General features: G+C 34.4%; 1 long non-coding RNA gene across 1 annotated transcript; it reads right to left on the reverse strand.

The window, feature by feature from the left end:
* Window positions 1-4,063: 4,063 nt before the first annotated feature.
* LOC134792612 (uncharacterized) lies at window positions 4,064-7,749 on the reverse strand. The gene is made up of 3 exons (XR_010144466.1): window positions 7,497-7,749; window positions 6,627-6,782; window positions 4,064-4,784 (listed from the first exon to the last, which is right to left on the reverse strand). It is a non-coding gene; the product is annotated as an uncharacterized LOC134792612 (long non-coding RNA).
* Between the last annotated feature and the right edge of the window lie 4,052 nt (window positions 7,750-11,801).

Consider the following 11,801-nt stretch of genomic DNA (forward strand, 5'->3'; position numbering starts at 1 on the left):
AATTCTATGAAAAATAAAATTTTATGATGAAATAATAAAAAATATAAGTATATATTATAATGTATTTCAACATCTTGTAGGTATAGGTATAATAACAAGGATTTACTGGGATATAATAACAAAGAATAATTAACATACTTATACCAAACCAATTCCCATACAATTTCTTATAACTTGAGAGTGCTGGTAACCTAGCAGTAAAAGCGTGTGACTTTCCACCTGAAGTTCTAAAAAAGGTTGTTTTTGGACTGGAATACATATCTACATTATGCTGTCTGATAATGATAAGACAATACAGCACAGATGACAATTTCAATAACTTACCTTCTTCTATATTCTGATTCTGGTTATTTGTAGTTTCTTCACTTCTATCAAGGACATCATTGTCATTGACGCCTAAAAAAATACAAAAATATTTTCAGCTGACTTATTGTTCCATAATACAATATTGGTTTAAACCAGTAAACAAACAACATACTAACATAGACCAAGGGGGCCATCGGTGATCCCTGGCGTGCTGAAAAGTTCCCTATATTCCAAGTCTCCAGGCTCAATCCCCTTTTGCATCAGCAGTCTTTGTTCTGCACTTTCGTCCTAAAACATAATTTATAATTAGTTATAAGTATTTCACGAATAACATTAAGTTAACAATGATTACTAACCCGTTAATAAATACTTATTAAAGTCTGAATGTATGCTCACATAACTATCGTAACACTTACTGCTGTGGCGCAACAACCCAAAGTGGATCTTGGCCTCCGACACCAAAGACCGCCATGCTACTCTGTCCAAAGCCAGTACTACTAATACTAACAACTGTTATGTTACTACTACTACTATAATATAATCATAAGTACATGTTTATTGTAACACAATAAAATAGAAAATTAAAACACCAACCACTCTTTGCTATTCCTGGTGCAAAGGCGCCCATGATGCTTGCAGCAGTTCCATACTTGATTACCATGGTTTTTAAAATAAAACATATTATTCAAACAAAAATGTAATGATAAAAAACAATATACTGTAGCTGTGAAGTTATAACAAAACACTCACTTCATTAGGTTCAGTCAGTGCCACTGCACAATTTTCCTTCTGACCACTATTCTGGTTCATCTGCTCTTCTAATGGGTATAAACCTTCTTGTAGTCCTACTGCATTGTATGGTCCATTCTCACTCTCCATATCTGCAATTAAATTTTACTAAAGGCAATCTAATTTGACTTAGAAATTGATTTTGATTTTCATATAACCTCTAGCCGCCCAGAGACCTATAAAAAGGTCTCATGTTCCATTCTAATTTGAACTTTGTATTGACAAAATAAAATTTCATTTTGCTTGGCAAGATTTGACGTATGGGCGGCTAGAGGATAGGCATAGGTAAGGGTGGTATTTCACCTGTCCAATGTCTATTTGCATCTCACATTTTGCATATTGAGAGAGTGAGACGCAATGGACATTGGACAAAGAAATTGTACAGGTGGAATACCAACCTAAGGAAGAAAACAAAAGAAGTCACTGCTTTTGACAATAGGTACTTAACAGCTGTGGACACTGGCAAAGTGGTAAGCAATTTTAATTACACATGTTACAAATTAATAGAAAAGAAGTACATATCTTTAAAAGCAGATAATAAAGGGTTAAATCAGAAAATTGGACTTAATAGCCCTTTGGCTTAATAACCTCTTCTAGATTTGTTGTATTCCTTGTATCATTTTCTGTATTTATTTATTTATTAGGATCACCAACAGAAGATACAATTTACATACTAAACATAAGTAACATACTAAGAGGGCACATTTATTATTGCTCCCCCACTTACAGGCAATCACAGCATGCATTAAGTATTATTTGAGGTGTGCAATAAAGAGAATTTGTAGTGTATTTTATGTCCTTGCTGTTGCCTGTGTATGACCCAGTTACCTACTCAAAACAAAGCTTGAATCTTGGTATCCATTTAGTACTCTTTTCAAAGAGTAGTTCCTGATCAATAGCAATTTTTGAAAGTTGACCTAATTATGTACTGTAATTACATAGAGCATGACTCTATATGGATACTGATCAATGGAACTTTTATGAAAGATTGAATGATCTAATATCATTTTTAATATGAAGAAATAACTATGTAAACTTTTAACTAATAATAAGAACACAATCACGTCTTAATCTCACTTTACACTTTTTCTTTCAGACGCACATGCACATGACGCTAAACAAGTTTCGTGACGTCATTTTACGTTGGTAAAAATATTAGTTTGTATCTATCTACATCATGCAATATCCCATGTTTCTCAAAATACTAAAGAAAAGTAATTCATGCCTATTAGAATCAAAAGTTTTCCGTAATCGGCTTCAAGACTCGACAAAAACTCAAAGAAAAAGATGAATGCTATTTCATTTCTAAGATAATCATAAAACATGCGTGTTTATAGGAAGATTCAGTGCTAAAAAGTTTTCTAAGCAGTGAACTTAAAAATTTGAGTAACTTTTGTGTAAAAATTCTAACTTTGCTGATAATGAAAATAAAATTACGTACCGAGGTTAAGTAGTTCAGCCATATGTGTAAATCACCACGACAGTTCACCCTTTTGAACTAAGAGGAATAGTCTAAAAAAGCAAACAACAGTATCCAAGGCACTCCTGCACCGATTCTTATTATACGTACACTGTTTCAGTATATTTTGAATCTATTGTGTTACGGCCTGCGTACGCGCGCGCTTCGACACTCAACCAACTGACAATGACAAGTTCATCTCAGCTGAGAGCTGACAGCTGCTGACCAATGTTGCCAGGATAATATAATTGACACTATTTATCAACTGGAAACACTACGTTAATATAAAAATACTCTGGGACTTTTTGGCGGGAAGTCGAAAAAAGCGGGCGATTTAATTTTCCCAGATTTTCACAAATTGATTTCTTTGTATATATTAGCTTAATTTAGGTGTAAATAATAAGTTTGTGTACATAGAACATTGTGTTAATAAAAATGGGTGAAAACACCGGCGGGGGCCAGCCCCCCGGTGATAAAGAACCGAAAGAAAGAAAGAAACGAAAGTTGGCGACTCCGGACCTTAGCACGAACTATAAAATGTTTGTTAAGCCTAATTACAAGCGACAATTCCCAGACAATCACAGTGCAGAGTGCGTCGTGTATGTAGAATCGCAGGAAAATGATAAGTTGGGCAATAGGAATCCCATTGCTCTGACTAAACTATTCACGGACAATGTTAAAGGAATAGTCGGCGTGCATCGAGTGAACGCGCATAAAGTAGGCGTCACTTTTAAAAAACCTGCACCGGCCAATAACTTTCTCAAAATGGACAATTTTTTGGGCAAACATAAGTTAAAAGCTTTTGTACCAGCACACCTTACAGAGACGACAGGCGTGTTACGCTACGTGCCTAAGGAGATGAGTAATGAGGAGATTTATAAAAACATTACCTGTGACACGGAGGTGATCTCGGTTAAGAGATTTATGAGAAAAGTGGACGGCAAATTGCTACCCATAGCTACGATTGCTGTTACTTTTGCGGCTACGACTTTACCCCAATATGCATACATGCAAATGTACAGATACCCCATACACATGTATATACCACCACTGCTGCAATGCTATAAATGCTTAAAATTCAACCACTCAGCAAGAGTTTGTCGAGGCGAACAAATGTGTTCAGCTTGTTCCGGACAGCATTCATATAAAGATTGTGAAGTAGATGAAATCACTTGCATTAATTGCAAAGGCAATCACTTGGCGATCTCCAGAGATTGCCCTGTGAAACAAAGGAAAATGGAAGAAAAGAAAGCTAAGTATGAAAACCTCGGCCGAAGTTTTGCCACTGTGGTGAGTAGTACTGCACCATCAGCCCCTGTACCTACTACTAATCCAAAAGTATTTCCAACCATAACCAAACCAAATAATACTGTAGGCGTAAGCCAAACTTCCCTGAATATTGAGCAACTACTGAATGACGACACCATCATTAATGCATTAATCAAATCTTTGGTTATGCTTGGGAACGACAGAAGTGATACTCCAATTAATAATACAAGAATAAAAGAAATACTCAAAGCAAATTTATTAAATTAAATCATGGACACTTTTTTACATCTAGCACAGTTTAACATTCAAAGTTTGTTACATAAGAAAGCCCTATTAAATACATTTCTTGCAGAGCAACAGATAGACATTTGTTTATTAAATGAAACATGGCTCAAAAGTACAAGCACAATTCCTAACTTTGCCCCATACAACTTTATACATAAAATTTCAAAAAATGCCAAAAATGGAGTAGGTATACTTATTAAACAAAACTTACAATATAGTATCATAAACACAACTTTTTATGAATCCATTCAGAATATCTGTGTAGCTATAGAAACATCAGTCGGTAAATTATACATTCTTTGTGTTTATTCTCCACCCAATGGTAGCAGGTTTGATGTTCGTAAAATGAAAAAGGTGTTACTTGAAACCCCCAAGCCATGTCTAATCATGGGTGATTTTAACGGTCATCACATATTATTTGGCTGTCAATCAAATAACAGTAGAGGCAATAGTTTATACAATATTATTGATGAATTTGACTTGTGTATTTTAAATGATGGTAGTCCAACAACAGTGCAATATCCAAATAGGAATCCATCTGCAATTGATATAACTCTTGTCAGTCCCACGATAGCTCCTCTTTGTGAATGGCGAGTTCATGATGACCCAATGGGCAGTTACCACTATCCAACTCTGGTTGATGTAAATGTGAAGCCATCCATATATGAAGCCCGACCTGTGGAAGAAAAATATATTTATAATAGAGCAGACTGGTCCAAATATTATAATTTATCAGAAACCTGTTTTTCTCATTTAGACATTGATGATAATACAGAACCTCTTAATTTGTATAATAATTTTGTAAATATTTTATATGACATTCGTTCAGAAACAGTTCCAAAACTAGAGTCTAAACAATCCATGAAAGTTGTTAGGAAACCTGTTCCCTGGTGGAACCAAACATGCCTTGAGGCTGTAAAAAAATCTAAAGATGCTTTAAGTCAGTATAGAATATCACCCAGCATTGCTAATTTTATTAACTACAAAAAGGTTGATGCTCAGAAAAAAAGAACATTAAAAGAGGAACGCGTGAGGTCTTGGCATGAGTTATGCAGTAGTTTTAATAGAATGACACCGGTTTCTAGAATATGGGGATACATGAAAAAGTTTAAAAGAATTGGCTCTTCTCACAATAGATATTTAAATGATGAATGGGTGCCAAGTTTTTTAGATAAATTATCAGACTCATCTCCATTAAATAAAAATAATTTAAATAACATCATTAATCAGTCAGATGAAACTCCAAGTAACACTTTTCTAAATAGACCATTTACACTTAATGAACTGTTTATATCACTCAAAAGTAGAAAAGACACAACACCAGGGTTAGACAATATACCATATATGTTAATTAAAAAGATGCATCCTAATGCTATAGAAATACTTTTGCATATTTATAATAAATTATGGGATTGTTTAGTCATTCCAGAATCATGGAAAACACAATGTGTCATTCCCATCTTAAAGCCAAATAAACCAGTTAATAGTCCTTCATCATACAGACCAATTTCATTGTCATCATGTTTAGGCAAACTTTTTGAAAATATGTTAAAGTTACGTTTAGATTACTACGCAGAAACTCAAGGAAAGCTACCAGATGTTCAGTTTGGATTCAGAAAAGGCAAAAGCTGCACTGAAAGTTTTGTTTCATTTATTAGTGACCTCAAAAAGGCTAAACTTAGTCATACAAATGTTATATGTGTTTTTCTAGATGTAAAAGGTGCCTTTGATAATGTTAATATTGAAAGTTTAATTTATGTATTACATCAATTAGATCTCCCTGCTAAAATTTTAAACTGGATTTTTGGTTTTTTACACAATAGGACAGTATATGTAAAATTCAACAATAAGCTGTATGGCCCCACAACAGCTAACAAAGGAACAATGCAAGGTGCAACCTTATCACCCTTATTATACAACCTGTACACATCTCAAATCCTTAGCTTTGTAAATACATCCAGAGTTAAAATATTGCAATTTGCTGATGACTTGCTTTTATACAGTGAAAATCAAAATCTAAATATGGCTGTTGAGAATATGAACACTGCTTTAACTCAATTACAAAGATACTACAGCAACATTTTGAAATTAGAAGTTAGTCCTGATAAAAGTAAAGTCTTAGTAATTAGTAGAGACCCATATGCACAGTCCATTGTAAATATTAGTTATAATAATAATGTAATTCCTATTGTCAATCATCACAAATTTCTAGGTGTTGTTATAGATGATAAACTGAAATTTGATAAACATATAGACTACATAAGTCAAAACGCTATGAAAAGCATAAATGTAATGAGAAGCTTAGCAGGAACATTCTGGGGTTCCGACCCAAAAACATTAAACATGCTTTACAAGAGTATAGTCAGAAGCCATTTTGACTATAGTTCCCTAGCGTACATGAATGCAAGTAGCACAATTTTAAGAAAGCTGGATGTGTTACAGAACATTGGTTTGAGAGTTATAAGTGGAGCCATGCGCACCACTCCCATTAATTCAATGGAAATTGAAAATTGTATACCTCCATTGTCCTTGCGTCGTTTACAGCTGGCTGAGAGATTTTGTTTAAAGGAGTTGTCTTGTGAGAATCATGTTGTCTTGGATAAAGTGCTACACCCTGTAGAAATTGCGCAGCCAGCTAACATCTCAGCGAATACTCTGATTACAGGTTCTTTGCCTGAAATATCCGTAATAATGATGAACACCAAAAATGTGACAAAAAATATGTACATCAATAACCAGTGGCCAATTTATAAGTACTCATATAATACTATACTAAGTTATTTTGATGTTAAATCTCACTTAGACTTGATTAAAAACAAATTCGACTTTCTTGAATTTTTAAATGATAAACATAACTTCTATATTATGTATACTGATGGCTCCAAAAATGAACATGTTAAAGCTGCATATTATGACCCACAAATGAAAGTAACAAAATGTATCAAAATCAATAGTAATTGTACTATATTCACAGCTGAAGCTTGGGCAATACTAGAAGCTTTAACATATGTAAATAGTAATGTAAATAATGTAAATATTCTAATTGTAAGTGACTCTAAGAGTGTTTTAGCTGCCTTATGTAATAGTTCGTTAGAATATAAGCAAAATTATATAATATGTCAGATTAAGGATATGCTATGTAAGTTACAGAAAAATGTAGAATTTTTGTGGGTGCCCTCCCACAGTGGCATAACAGGAAACGAGGTGGTGGATCAGGCGACTCGTCGGGACCACGACCTGGACCTCACAGAATCTTTTCAAGTACCATTTACCGACTATTACCATTACTTCAAAATTATTACTAAGGGAATGTGGAAAGAATATTGGAGACATAACACAGAAGTACTGGATAAAGGAAGATGGTACGCAGATATACAAAAAGACTTACCAACAACACCGTGGTATTATCGCTTTAAATATACCAGCAGGAAATTCATAACGTGCATAAACCGTCTGCGATTTGGTCATTGTTTGGTCCCAGCACATCTCAAGAGGAAGAATATTATTACTGATGATAAGTGTACTTATTGTTTTAAAGAAAATGCGGACATAAAACACGTTATATTTGACTGTGTATCGTTTGCCATGCAAAGGCTGTTACTTGTCAGTGTCATTAGTGATGTTGCTGAAGATAACTCGTTAAGTGTTCCCCGCCTCGTTCAAGATTTATTATCTAACCCTGTTTATTTTATACCAGTATTCAATTTTATTTTAAATACTGTAAAAGAAATTTAATTTAATTTAAATGTATATATTTCATTGTCATAACAGATATAAATTACTTGTATATTAAGTTTCAAAAGAGTTAAGGTTAAATAAGTTGTGTTTGCTAATTGCTATAAAATTGTTATTCTTCTGTGTACTAGTTTATCTTATGTTGTTATGGCTATTATTGTGTATTTTTATGGTTTTTATGTAATGTTTATGAATACGACTGAAGGACTTGTATCCATGGTCATGAAATAAATATTAAAAAAAAAAAAAAAAATACTCTGGCACAGCCACTTTGTCAGTAGGAGAAGGCGGCAAAAGGTGCGAAGTGTTGACTTCCGTGTGCGCTTTTTTCTACTGAGAAAGTGGGTATACTGATATATCCATACATCTCAATAATAAAAATCAACATCGTCTTTAAAAACAACTTCAACTTTTAATTGTATTTTTAACTGTGTGGTCCACAATAAAGAATACCTATTTACTTACTTACTTCAATGTTTCTAAAACATTTTTTTATTAATGAATGAATACTTTTAAAAATACTTGTTTTGAAAGTCTGAAAAATATGCCCCTTCTCCTCCCAACTTTTGAAACGGGCGGATAAATATTTGAAAAGAAAGAAAAATTGCTGAATAAGAAAAATCCTCGATTATGCGGGGCCCGCTACACACTGGCCGCTTTATTTTACAAAATACGTCTGTTAGAAGTAGATTAGATAACAAAATAAAAACAATTTCTAAAAATAACAATTTATTTCGGCAGCATTACTAAAATGTATTTATATTAAGTTAATATAAGTAGGTATAACACAACTTGATTTCGTGTAAATGCATTTGCAGATCAATAACTTCAATAAGATACAAAACAGTTTTGATTATTAAAGTAAAAGTATAATTAATTTAGCAGGTTAGTACTCGTATTCGCATATTTCTAAGTTTTCTAACTGAGGATACCATGAGCGATAGGAAATCTTATACCTTTAAACGGGCAATTCTTGTATATTTATTTATTTATTTCGGGGATCTCGGAAACGGCTCTAACGATTTCGATGAAATTGACTATACGGGGGCTTTCGGGGGCGAAAAATCGATCTAGGTATGTCATATCTCTGCGAAAACGCGCTTTTATTGAGTTTTTATATGTTTTCCGAGCAAAGCTCGGTCTCCCAGATATTAATATGTACTTTAAAACGGCATAAGAATTTCGTACATTCGAAAAAAAAAAACAGAACTTAAATAAAATTACATGGCAATAAACACAAGCTTTGAAACTTGCACGTAGCCAGGAAATTCCGTGTTTAAATTAAAAAAAATATTAGTGTTAGGGTAATTCGCCAGTAACTGGCCACTGTTAGTAATTGGCCACCCTAAACTAAAAATGAATTCTATTCACCTATAAACAGAATTCATTTTAGTATAAGGTTTCAGTAACTGGCCAACATTCAATAACTAGCCGCTTTATACTAATATGAATTCTGTTTATAGGTGAATAGAATTCATTTTTAGTTTAGGGTGGCCAATTACTAACAGTGGCCAGTTACTGGCGAATTACCTATGTCTTAATAGGTATACAATTGACTAAACAACATTTTTTCTTCACATGAGGATCGAAACTTAATCTACCTATCCTTAAACAATTGATGTGCTTAAAAGTAAAATTCTGTGCGCTTAGTGGTGGGGGAACTAAAAAAGCGATAACAGCGCACCGAGTCAAAATTTCATAAAATTTTATTTGACACACGAATTAACTGTAAAAAAAAATACGCCTGTCGGGCGTCAAAGTTATACACACAGCCAATGTGCCAATAAATCTTGGCCAGCGAGTCACGACACAAGCTATTTTTTTATGGCAACTTTTTTGCGTACCATATAATCTGTCAGTTTCAAGTTGTCGTTTCATTTCATAATAATTGTATTGCCAGGTAAAGCTTTTGCTGAAAAATAAACACATTTTTTGTCAGACGACACGCTGGCCAGAGTCAAAACCGCTCAGCACAAGAACGCTCAGCACAAGGAACTTCGTACATTGACCCGCCTGTTCCTATCTCTATCGCACGCGCATAGTTATATTAGTCATAGAGAAATATAGTAAGAATAGAGTGCTCACTCCATACATCAGTTTTAGTACCAAAACGACTATTATTTTCGCAATCTACGTCTAGCATCGAGCAGCGGAATTATCAGTACCGCTGCTTGATACTAGAATGCTCTAGTGTCGCGACTCACGTAAATTGTATTGAACAACAATTTACAACTAATATTAAACGCAGGAGTCGTAAACAGATTTCCGGTTAATCCGGTTATAATAGTAGCTAAAAATTGTTGAGCATAGATTTTTCGCTCGTTGCAACATCTATTGTCAAGTAGAAGTACTGATAATTCCGCTACTCGATGCTAGGTGTCGACTACGAAAATAATAGTCATTTTGGTACTAAAACTGATGTATGGAGTGAGCGCTCTATGTATTTTTTTTCTCTATGGCACAGTGTAAATAACCGCCGTCATCATGGACGGGACAGAATTTAATTACGCGTGAGCGATAGAGATAGAAACAGGCAGGTCAATGTACGAGATTCCTCAAGCTAAGCGTCCTTTAGTTGAGATTCTTCAGAGTTAGAAAATGTATTACTTACAATATTTAAAAAAAATATAGTATCTATGGAACGCAACAGTCGATGGTAACTAAACTTATACCGACTATTACTAACTACTATCACAGGTAAAAGATATTACGAAAGATGGCCAAGGACATCAAATAATTATTTTGTTGGCAATGTTACGTTCTTTACATTATACTTAATAAATATTACAGATTTATACAATTTGGAAGAATAAAGAAACATTTCCTAATATAATTCATTTTGTTCTAATCACTTACGCATAAAGTCTAAAAATAGATTAAAATTTCGATATAATAGTTAATTTCACTAACATCGTGTTCACAGACATATAGAACAAGAGAAAAAATTATAAATTGTCCTTAGAAACTCCGTTCTAAGAAATTATCCTACTTTGAAAATAACGTCCTCAGAACGTGACCTAGCTCGAAATTGTCCTACTCTGGCAATTGTCGACGGCATAGGTTTGTAAGTAGAGCGTTTTTGTAACTTGTTCACATGGTATGAATTATATCAGAATGATTTTTCGGGCTCGGGGCCTAATCTGTTAAACAAAAGGTATTGTTTCCTTTAGGCAGTGGTTACACTGCTTACTCCTAATAGCGCTGATATAAGTAACAGGAAGAAGCCCGTTTAAAAAGCAAATTTCCCTTAATATTTATATGGTTCAAATTCGTGAAACAGCCCATTTGGTGATAACACGTTTTGTTATCTCCAAAGAAAAGGCCACCCTGATTGTTCTCTGAATGAGCTGTCACATAAATTTGAACCTTAATGCTATCACAATAGTTGCTTTTTAAACGACATAGTTACTTTGTCACGTGCTGCAGACCGCTCTTAAAAGAAACAAAGGCTTTTGTTTCACAGATTAGTGTCCGAGCCCGAAAAAATCATCTGAGATATAGTTCGTAGGTTTCTAATAGAGCCCGACGGCTAATCCTATTGTCTATTGTTAAGTAAAACCACTCGTGCCACGTGCCACAACCACCTGCATAAAAAGTACAGTACTTCGGTTACCGAGTGCCGGCGAGTCGAACCCTACAGAACCAGTCTAAAATGTGTCATCGAGATGCGTAACAAAGGCGCGTTATCGGAGAGCGCACCTACACTGGTTTTTTGAGCGTTGGCCTAGCCCGCGCTCAGGTGCCAAATAGAATAATTACGACCCTTTTTTGCAGGTAAGTAGCACATGCGGTTTTACTTAACAATAGACAATAGGATTAGCCGTCGGGCTCTATTAGAAACCTACGAACTATAATTCATACTATTCTAGTTCTCGAACGTCAATATAATCAAACGGCCGCTTAAATTTTCGGGGAAGACCTACGACTTGCAGTTGAATTCCCAGTTGCCCACAAAACA

The sequence above is a fragment of the Cydia splendana genome, chromosome 8 (genome assembly GCF_910591565.1).
Source record: "Cydia splendana chromosome 8, ilCydSple1.2, whole genome shotgun sequence".
NCBI classification, from domain to species: domain Eukaryota; kingdom Metazoa; phylum Arthropoda; class Insecta; order Lepidoptera; family Tortricidae; genus Cydia; species Cydia splendana.